Source organism: Nuphar pumila, chromosome 2 (genome assembly GCF_984573655.1).
Source record: "Nuphar pumila chromosome 2, dmNupPumi1.hap1.1, whole genome shotgun sequence".
Lineage (NCBI taxonomy): Eukaryota > Viridiplantae > Streptophyta > Magnoliopsida > Nymphaeales > Nymphaeaceae > Nuphar > Nuphar pumila.
The window spans coordinates 133,992,811-134,002,644 of NC_143250.1; the positions used below are offsets into that span (position 1 = coordinate 133,992,811).

Sequence of the window (9,834 nt, forward strand, 5' to 3'; positions counted from 1 at the left end):
CACATCTATGTGGATTCACCTTCAATAGCACCAAATGTTATATATATATATATATATATATATATATATATATATATATATATATATATATATATATATATATATATATATATATAAAGAAGAATTGGTTTTTTCTACCATCCATGTAATGTGCATGGTGCTTGTTATTGAAGCCCTACAAAAGCCTGACCAAGTATCATAATTGAATGATCTAAATGTTGATTTCTACTAAATAAACCATGTAGATCACATAATCAATAAACCATATATCATATAAAAACCTTCACACGTACGAGAGCCTGATGATAAAATATCTAGATTCCACTAAACCATATAACATATATTTGTAACATTAGAATTTAAATAAAAAATAATGTTGAAAATTAGTGTACACATCATGCTTAGGGATAAATCTTTGCACACTTCTCTCTATTTTTATAAATAAATATGTAAATATGCATATACATAAATAAATAAATATATAAATACATAAATACATAAATATATAAAAAAATATTTGTTACTAATTAAGGTAATGAACTAATGATCTAGAAATCATAAGTATAAGTTGTATCGACTCAATCTAACCACATAGATGTGTTCAGCATGGTTTGTTTGCTAAGGATCAAATCTTGGAACCTGCTTTTATAATGTAAAAATGTGATCTTTTGACACTTGAAATTTTGGCACATTGTAGGCCGTTGATTTTTGGACTCAATCACATGAATCAAAACAAGTTTCTTACTAAACAAACCATGTAATTTTTGAAGAAAATAATGATTTCTACTCATTAGTTTTTACCTTCATTAGTAACCTATATATATATATATATATATATATATATATATATATATATATATATATTCCTTAATTAGGCTCCCTTTTTCTATAGGTCTCATTAGGCCCTTTCAAAAATCATAGTTTTAAGTATTTTTTTTCACATCTAACACCGTAAATGTGATCTATAAGTATAAGTTTTGTTTACTGGGAACCAACTTTTGGATTGCCGGAACCTGACCTGTATATAGATTTTTCTGATGATCTAAAATCAGTCACTATGAAGGTATCAGTTTTTTTCGGCTTATATCATGTTTTTTCATAAAAAAACATAATCCAAGAGTATTCCCACTAAATCGATCATACTGAACACGTCTAACTGTTTAGATCTTTCATAAAACACTTAAAAACTATAAGGCAGAACAAAAAATGACGCCTAATATGTTCAGTTCTCTCATATATATCGCCGGAACAGAGTGGAAACATGCTCCCTGCACGACTTTTGCATATGATAAGATTGTCAAGCACGTACACGATTAGCTTGTAAGGTTTTTTAAATCTGACTATTGGATCTGGTGCTTCATTCTGATTCTTACCTACTATTTAATAATTCACTTTGGAGGGATATGATGTTCACGACAGAACTAATATTATATGGCCTGCCATCTACACTAAATTTTTTTGAAAAGGCTTCCATTATATATTTATATTTAAACACAGAGTGGTTTCTCTATCATGCACAGCCCACCAACTTAATTTTGAGTCTTTGACCATACTTTCATTTTAAAATTTACAACTAACAAGACATTTTTACAAGTAATCTAAATGTTCACCTGTTTTCCCGTTCCCTGAGAAATCTCTTGCCCCTGTAATTCAAAACCATGAACCATGAACTATGAACCATAAACCCGGAATGAAAGTCAAAATCAAAACCCGTGTGGGGATGGACTTACTCTTTCCCCTGTCTCGCTCCGTTCTCGATTCTTGTTAAGAAAATTATTATTATATTTTTGCACATATTATAAAATCTTGTATATATATATATATATAATAAAACCCTTTCTCGAATCTCTTTCATTTTTTTAGACTAACAAGCTGCCTGAGCTTTCATTTCTCTTGTATCTTTGTTCTAACGGTGGCAGCAGCAGCGGCAGCGGCAGCGGCAGCGGCAGCGGCAAAAAGACCGATAAAATGGAGCTCAGCCTCACTCCATTTGGATTGGGGATGAAGGATACTAAACAAGAAATGAATCGAGGATGGAGGTTAAAAATCAAAACCCGTGCAAAAATAGAGAGCAAAATTGTGAGACCGAGTGGAGGTAGAAACAATGTCCCCAGCACCCGTCCCGGTACAGTGACATCCATAATGGGCATCTAACTCATAGTGATTTGGACGTCGTTCATCTTAAGATTTACGACATCCAAGAGATTTCTGAAGGTATTAATGTCAAAGGTCTTAGCCTCGCTGGCCTGATCCTGTTTTTTTTTTTTTGAGGCAAAACCACCAATCGCGGTTAGCACGTAAATGGAAACTCATAATTAATTAATTTACAAAAATAAAAATTATTTTAGTACCAGTTAAAATATATGATGCATTTTGCTTAGCTCAAAATCCATCATGGCTAAGCTAAAGCTTAAAATATTTGAGTATAATCTAAAGAGTCAAAACATGTTCCCCAGGACCCGGCTCAGGAAGGAATGGGTCCACTTGACCCGGACACCAACCACTGGGTTCAGACAGAGTTCAGTCTAGCACCAACCAAACCAACCCAATCCAACCGTGCAATCGGGTCCATAGTTCAGGGTGGTCCCATTGATCCTGCTCTAAAGTATCAGACATGCTTTTTGTTGGTTTGCCCATCTACGGCCATAAGATGTGAGGGATCGTAACCCTTTTTAGTTTCATGCAACAGCCACTTGTGCAAATGGATTGGATTTGGTTGGACCTCAAACAAAATCCGATACATCTAATTTGGACTATGGATCTTCAAATAGAATCTGGAAGTGTTTTCTGGTCGGATTCAGACTTATATGGTCGTAATCATTTGGATTTCTATTTGGATTATGATCAATATTTGCTGTCGGATCCATGTTTGGATTCAGTTAAAATCTGATATGTTTGTACAGTTTCCATATAAAATGCTACTTATAACATGCCGTATATAATTTTAATTTAGATTCAGCTCTACTAAATCAAATTTATTTCCAATTCATATTTGGATGCAGATTCTAGCGTATGATCCGTAGCTACACTTGGACCAGATCCAAATCTGTACCAACAAATCTACTTGGATCCAAACCATACTGAAATCACATTCACATCTAGTATATCTAGGGATGTCAATGAATAGGATTTTATCTGATATCTGACCAAATTTGATTCCGTTTAGTTGCATTTGGTAAGTCAAAACCATATCAGATTATAATCGGATGTCGATATCATATTTGATTTTTTGCTCCCAGAACCAACAAATATCTGAATTTGATGAATATCCGAATCTGTTTACATGTAAAAAGTGAATCTGATGTGAGCTTTTGGCCGTTCCAATCTGAATAAGAATTTGAATCCATTTAGCAAACATTTGGTTAATAGAATATGGTATTTGCCACATTTGATCCAAATCCGAACCGCTTACATCCTTAAGTATATCTTTTAGTAAAAAGTACACCAAGTATGTCAAATTTAGACTAACGCTGTACTGGATCGACTTATTTTGGGACATGAATACACGTTAGACAGAGCCGGGAAAATCCTGTATCCAACCATATATCCAGATCCATGAGGTGGTGGACTCGAGTCTGAGTCAGATATCCAACGGAGCGGTTATTTTTTAACTGCATTCAGTGAGAGCTCATTCCCATGTCCAGCAATATAAATGATTGGATATGCTTTGAGTATCCAAGATCAATTAAAATCTGAATCTGTTTACGTGCAGAATGAGAATTGAACATAGTATGAAACTGAACCATGATCCAGTTGGATCCTATTATAACATCCATATCCAATAATGTTGTATCGAGTTCAAATCAGAGGTCCTACCATTTGGATCCATTTGCACCCTGGTACCCTCCTTGCCTTACATGGAAACCCGAATCGATCTTTTATCCATTTCGGACCCGGCATGTTCTACGGCCACCTGAATGTGAAAAAGAATAAAGAAACTCCAAGCTAAAGTAAAAAACTGAGAAAAAGAAGAAAGAAAAAACCAGTTTTCATCTTCCCCACTTCATTCCCACAGAGAGAGAGAGAGAGAGAGAGAGAGAGAGAGAGAGCAACCCTTCTTTTGGAGGACCCACACTTTCCTTTTTCATCCTCCGAGAGACCAACCCTTCTTTTGGAGGACCCACACTTTCCTTTTTCATCCTCCGAGAGACCAACCCTTCTTTTGGAGGACTCGCACTTCCTTTTTCATCCTCTCACATAGAAATGGCAGGTAGTTTGAGTTCAAATCTAAGGGAGGGCTACCTTACTAAGGGAACACCGTCTCTCCCTCCTTTGGCCACCACCACCAGCAGGCAGCAGCAGCCCCTAAACCCAAACCCCAAAACTCTCTGCTTCACCCAATGCATGATGCAGCAGGAGGGTGGTGATAAGAACCCCTCCCCACAAACACCACCACCCAAAATGGCACTCCCCATAAATGCATTCTACCTCTCACTGGTCATAATCCTATGCTTTCTGGCCTGCAGGACCTCCTCCACCACTGATCCAGGAGATCTCTCCATCCTCCTCTCCTTCCAGCAAGGCCTGAAGAATCCTTCCCTCCTCAACTGGCCGACCAACGACTCCGACCCCTGCGGCCCTCCCTCTTGGCCTCACGTCTTCTGCTCCGGCTCCAGGGTGTCCCAAATCCAGGTCCAGAACCTCGGCCTGGAGGGCCCCCTCCCCACAAACTTCAACCAACTGACCGAGCTCGTCAACCTCGGCCTGCAGCGCAACCGCTTCACTGGCCCCCTCCCCACCTTCAGCGGCCTCTCCAAACTCAACTACGCCTACCTCGGCTCGAACCAGTTCGATTCGATCCCGGCCGACTTCTTCGACGGCCTGACCGCGCTCCAGGTCCTCTCCCTCGAGCTCAATCCCCTCAACCAGACCAATGGCTGGTCCCTCCCTCCCTCAATTCAGAGCTCTGCGCAGCTGGCGAACCTCTCCCTGTCCCAATGCAACCTCGCTGGCCCCATCCCCGCCTTCCTCGGCTCGATGCCGTCGCTCGCCGTCCTCCAGCTCTCCTACAACAGCCTAAACGGCCCCTTTCCGGCGAGCTTCAACGGCTCGCAGGCGAGAATTGTGTGGCTCAACAACCAGAACATGGCCGGGCTATCCGGCCCTCTCAACGTCTTTGCCACCATGACCTCGCTGCAGCAGCTCTGGCTCCATGGGAACCAGTTTTCAGGGGTGATTCCGGCCGGGCTCTCGAATTGCGTGTCGTTGGTCGATCTCAGGCTCAATAACAACAAGCTTGTCGGCCCGATCCCGCCCGGTTTGGCGTCGATTCCGTCTCTGCAAGTGCTTCTGGTCGATAACAACATGCTCACCGGGCCTATTCCGAAGTTCACGTTTGCGAATTTCTCCGGCCATCAGAATCCCTTCTGCCAGAGCGTCCCTGGGGTGCCCTGCGACCCGGAGGTCACTGCCCTCCTGGATTTCCTCAGCGGGGTTGAGTATCCGGCGACTCTCGCCGCGCAATGGGCCGGAAACGACCCTTGCTCAAGCCCGTGGCTGGGCGTTTCCTGCGATCCCAGTAAGAACGTTTTGATTTTGAACCTTCCTAATCGGAATCTCAATGGTAGCATTAGTCCTTCGCTCGCAAAACTTGCTTCCTTGGTGAAAATTCTTCTCAATGGGAACAATTTGATGGGCGTGATCCCGCCAGAATTGACGGGATTGAAAGCTCTGAGTTTATTGGATGTTAGGTCGAACAATTTGCAGCCTCCAGTCCCGGCGTTCGCCAAGGGAGTCGTGGTCCTCACCGATGGGAATCCGCTTTTTGCTTCGAATGCCTCTGTGGCGGGATCACCACCTTCCTCTGGTGGTTTCACTCCGTCTTCTCCGGTTGGCCCCTCGTCGGGTAGTCTGAGCCCGGGATCTCGATCAAATATTATGGTTGTCATCATTGCACCAGTAGCTGCTGTTGCAGCATTGTTCGCTTTCTTGGTCCCCATTGTTGTTTTTGTCGCCAGAAAGAAGAAGAAGGGGAAGGGGAAGGGGAAGGGGAAGAGGAAGGGTCAGGCATCAAGCTCATTTGTCGTCCATCCAAGTGACCCATCGGATCCTGATAATTTGGTGAAGATTGTTCTTGCGGGTTATTCGGATGCTAGCGGGTCAGTGATGAGTGTGAATGGCTTGCAGAGTAGGAATGTGAACGCTGGTGAGACGCAGGTGATAGAGGCCGGAAACCTCTTGATCTCAGTCCAGGTCCTCCGGTTCGTGACGAGGGATTTTGCACCAGAGAATGAGCTCGGGAGGGGCGGATTCGGGGTGGTTTATAAGGGTATGTTCGATGATGGTACCTTGATAGCGGTGAAGAGGATGGAGGCCGCAGTGATCAGCAACAAGGGGTTGGATGAATTCCAATCGGAGATCACCGTGCTCTCAAAAGTCCGGCATCGCCATTTGGTTTCACTACTTGGGTACTGCATAGAAGGGAATGAGAGGCTCTTGGTTTATGAGTACATGCCTCAGGGTGCCCTGAGCAAGCATCTTTTCCAATGTCAGAAGTTGAATTTGCAACCGCTGTCTTGGAAGAAGAGGCTTAACATTGCTCTGGACGTGGCTAGAGGGATGGAATACCTTCACAATTTTGCTCAGCAGAGCTTCATTCATAGGGATCTTAAATCGTCTAATATTCTTCTTGGAGATGATTTCAGAGCTAAGATTTCGGATTTCGGATTGGTGAAGCTTGCACCCGACGGGAAATGTTCGGTGGCCACAAGGCTTGCAGGCACGTTCGGATACTTGGCTCCAGAGTATGCAGGTAAGGTTGCAAACTGGTTCTGCAAATGCTTTATCTTCCCCTTGGTGATGCTTGGTTATATCTGCACAAGTTCGTTTAACAATTCTAGCTTTGATCAAATGTGTATATGTTATTTGGTTTTGTAAGGAATCAGTTCAAACCTATGTCACATAGATGCGGGTGCGGATGAGGCAATGCTGCACTTTAAAAAAACTTGGGTGCGAGGGTGCGGGGAGTGTATATATATATATATATATATATATATATATATATATATATATATATATATATCTATATATATATATATATATAACAGTTTTAAGTTAACAGTGTATTTGTGTGCATTTATGTATTTATATATATAATATAGATAAAAAATAGACTTGATTAGGGTTAACTGAATCTACTTTTGAATAGAAATGGACCTCAGTGTGGGTGACTTCACCTAACACAAAGGAAGTTGTGCGGGTGCGACGCAGGTGCGGTACCCTGTTAGAAGAGTCCGTGTGACATAGGTTCAAACTGGTGCTGTGAAAACATCTCAATTTCTTAGTAGGATACATACTATTCAAATGAACAATTTGCATTGATATGTATGCTATTAGGGCCTATAAAGGCCATGTGTATCATCTAAACTATGTCACAAGGACTCGGCCAACTATGCGACGCGGTGCGGGTGCGCGTGCGGCACCCGGTGCAGTCAACCTGACCCAGGGTTATTTATGTCCCACTTTTGGACTATATATATATTTTTTTATATTTCTGCCGCACCCCCGCACCTAAGTTTTTTGAAAGTACCGCACCCCCGCACCCGCACCCATGTGACACAGCATCTAAATTGTTTGTAGGTGTGAAAACATCTCAACCGATATGCACTTGCCTACTCTCGAAACATTCTACTGTGTCTGTGAGAGAGAGAGAGAGAGAGAGAGAGCAACTTCATATAAGTCGATATCTATGTCACATGGGTGTGGGTGCGACACTTTCAAAAAACTTGGGAACGGGGGTGCGGCATATATATATATATATATATATATATATATATATATATATATATATATATATTGTGCAGGGGAGGGTTCGAGCCCCCTCCCTATCCTCCCTCTTTGTGCAGGGGAGGGTTCGAGCCCCCTCCCTGTCCTCCCTCTTTGTGCAGGGGAGGGTTCGAGCCCCCTCCCTGCACCCTCTTTGTGCAGGGGAGAGGTCGAAGAGGAGAGCAGAGGGAGTCAGAGAGGAGAGAGCGTACCTGAGGAGGAGAGTAGAGGCGGAGCGGTCGGCGGCGGCATCGGGGTCCGGTGGAGGCTTCAGGAGGAGAGGAAGGAAGGATTAGGGCAAAAAAATTTTGCCATAATCCTCCCACAACAGCATATTTCATTGGGCATAAAATTTTTTTTAAGTCTAAAAATTAAACACAAATGACCCTGGGCGCGTTGACCACACCCAGGGTCGGGTTGACCGCACCGATGCCGCACCCATGTCGCGTCGACGCGGGTGCGGCACCCAGTTTGCTGAGTCCCTGTGACATAGGTCGATATCCTGCACTCTTGAGATTTTGTTTGAGTTGTTTTAAGTAGGATTTTCTTGAGTTGCTATGTCCATCTGTTCCAAAAGAGAGAAAAAAGGAGGAAAAGAAAAGTATGAAGATCTCTCTCTCTCTCTATATATATATATGTACACTTGCACCAAAATGTTTGCATGGTTCTTCCTTCTTTATGACTTCTATTCTAATTTGTTTGGACTTCTCCACATTTCTTTTAACATCTCTATATTCTGCAAATTGTAGCCATGTTACGGGTGATATTTTTGTTTATTACTATTTCATCCTTTTATTTTTTACCAGTGGATGATCTTATAACTAGTGCTGGGTAATTGGTTTGATTCTCTTTAGACCTAGCTGCATCTAGTGCACTTGTTTGCTACCTTATGCGGGAATTCAAATCCCTTGTTTGCTTTGCCTGTTGCACAAAATGCTATTCGATACAAAGCACCTCGTTCATTGCTTTCGAAGATGTGGGAATAAATGAGTCATTTTGAGTGATTGATCAGCAAGATCTCCATGAATAGAAAACATGACCTTACACGATCAACTACAATGAAAAATAACCTCAAATGTTTAAATTCTTGCTGAGCAATGAATCTTCAGAATATTTTGCGGCCCTCATTTGTGATTTAAATCTAGATACTTCAGATGTCATTATCACATAAATCTTGGCTTCTTTTGTATATAACTTTTTATTCTTCAACATTAATGTTGGATCTCTGAAACTAATTAAAGAATTTGGTCCGACTACCCAGTAACTGGAAAAGTCACAACAAAGGCGGATGTCTTCAGTTTCGGTGTTGTGCTCATGGAGCTTCTAACTGGATTAACGGCACTGGATGAAGACAGATCTGAGGAAAGCCGGTATCTTGCCTCTTATTTTTGGAAGATCAAGTTAAGTAGAGAAGCTCTGCTTGCTGCTGTTGACCCTGCACTTGATGTTGCAGAAGATACTATTGAGAGCATTCAGATAGTTGCAGAACTTGCCAGGCATTGCACTTCGAGGGAGCTAAATCAGCGGCCGGACATGAGCCACGCGGTCAATGTACTATCACCACTTGTAGAGAAATGGAAACCATGCGATGAAGATGATGATGAATTCGAGGGAATCGCTTATGACAAGCCATTGCTTCAGATGGTAAGATGCTGGCAAGCTAATGAGGAAGATGTTGTGAACACCTTGACAGCATCAGATGACAGCAGAGGAAGTATTCCAGCAAGACCAACTGGGTTTGCAGATTCTTTCACTTCCACCGATGGCCGGTGAGATTTATGATCTTTTGTGGCTGGTGATGAATTGCAGATGTACATAAGAACAATAAACAATAATACTACAGTTCGTCTGTTTTGTGTTTTCTTAGCAGCCCTCTTGGTTTTTAGTTTAAGTTGTTCAATTGATTCATTTGTAATGGTTTTCCTTTATTGTTGTTTGAATCGTTTTAACTCTGCCCAGTTAAGTCGCTTTTTTGTTGCCTATATGATTTATTAGCTCTCTCTCTCTCTCTCTCTCTCTCTCTCTCTCTATATATATATATATATATATATATATATATATATATATATA

The 9,834-nt window shown here is 41.8% G+C and overlaps 1 pseudogene; it reads left to right on the plus strand.

Annotated features, from left to right (window-relative positions):
- Nucleotides 1-4,203: 4,203 nt before the first annotated feature.
- On the plus strand, nt 4,204-9,537 carry LOC149847174 (receptor protein kinase TMK1 pseudogene; annotated as a pseudogene).
- Nucleotides 9,538-9,834: the final 297 nt, after the last annotated feature.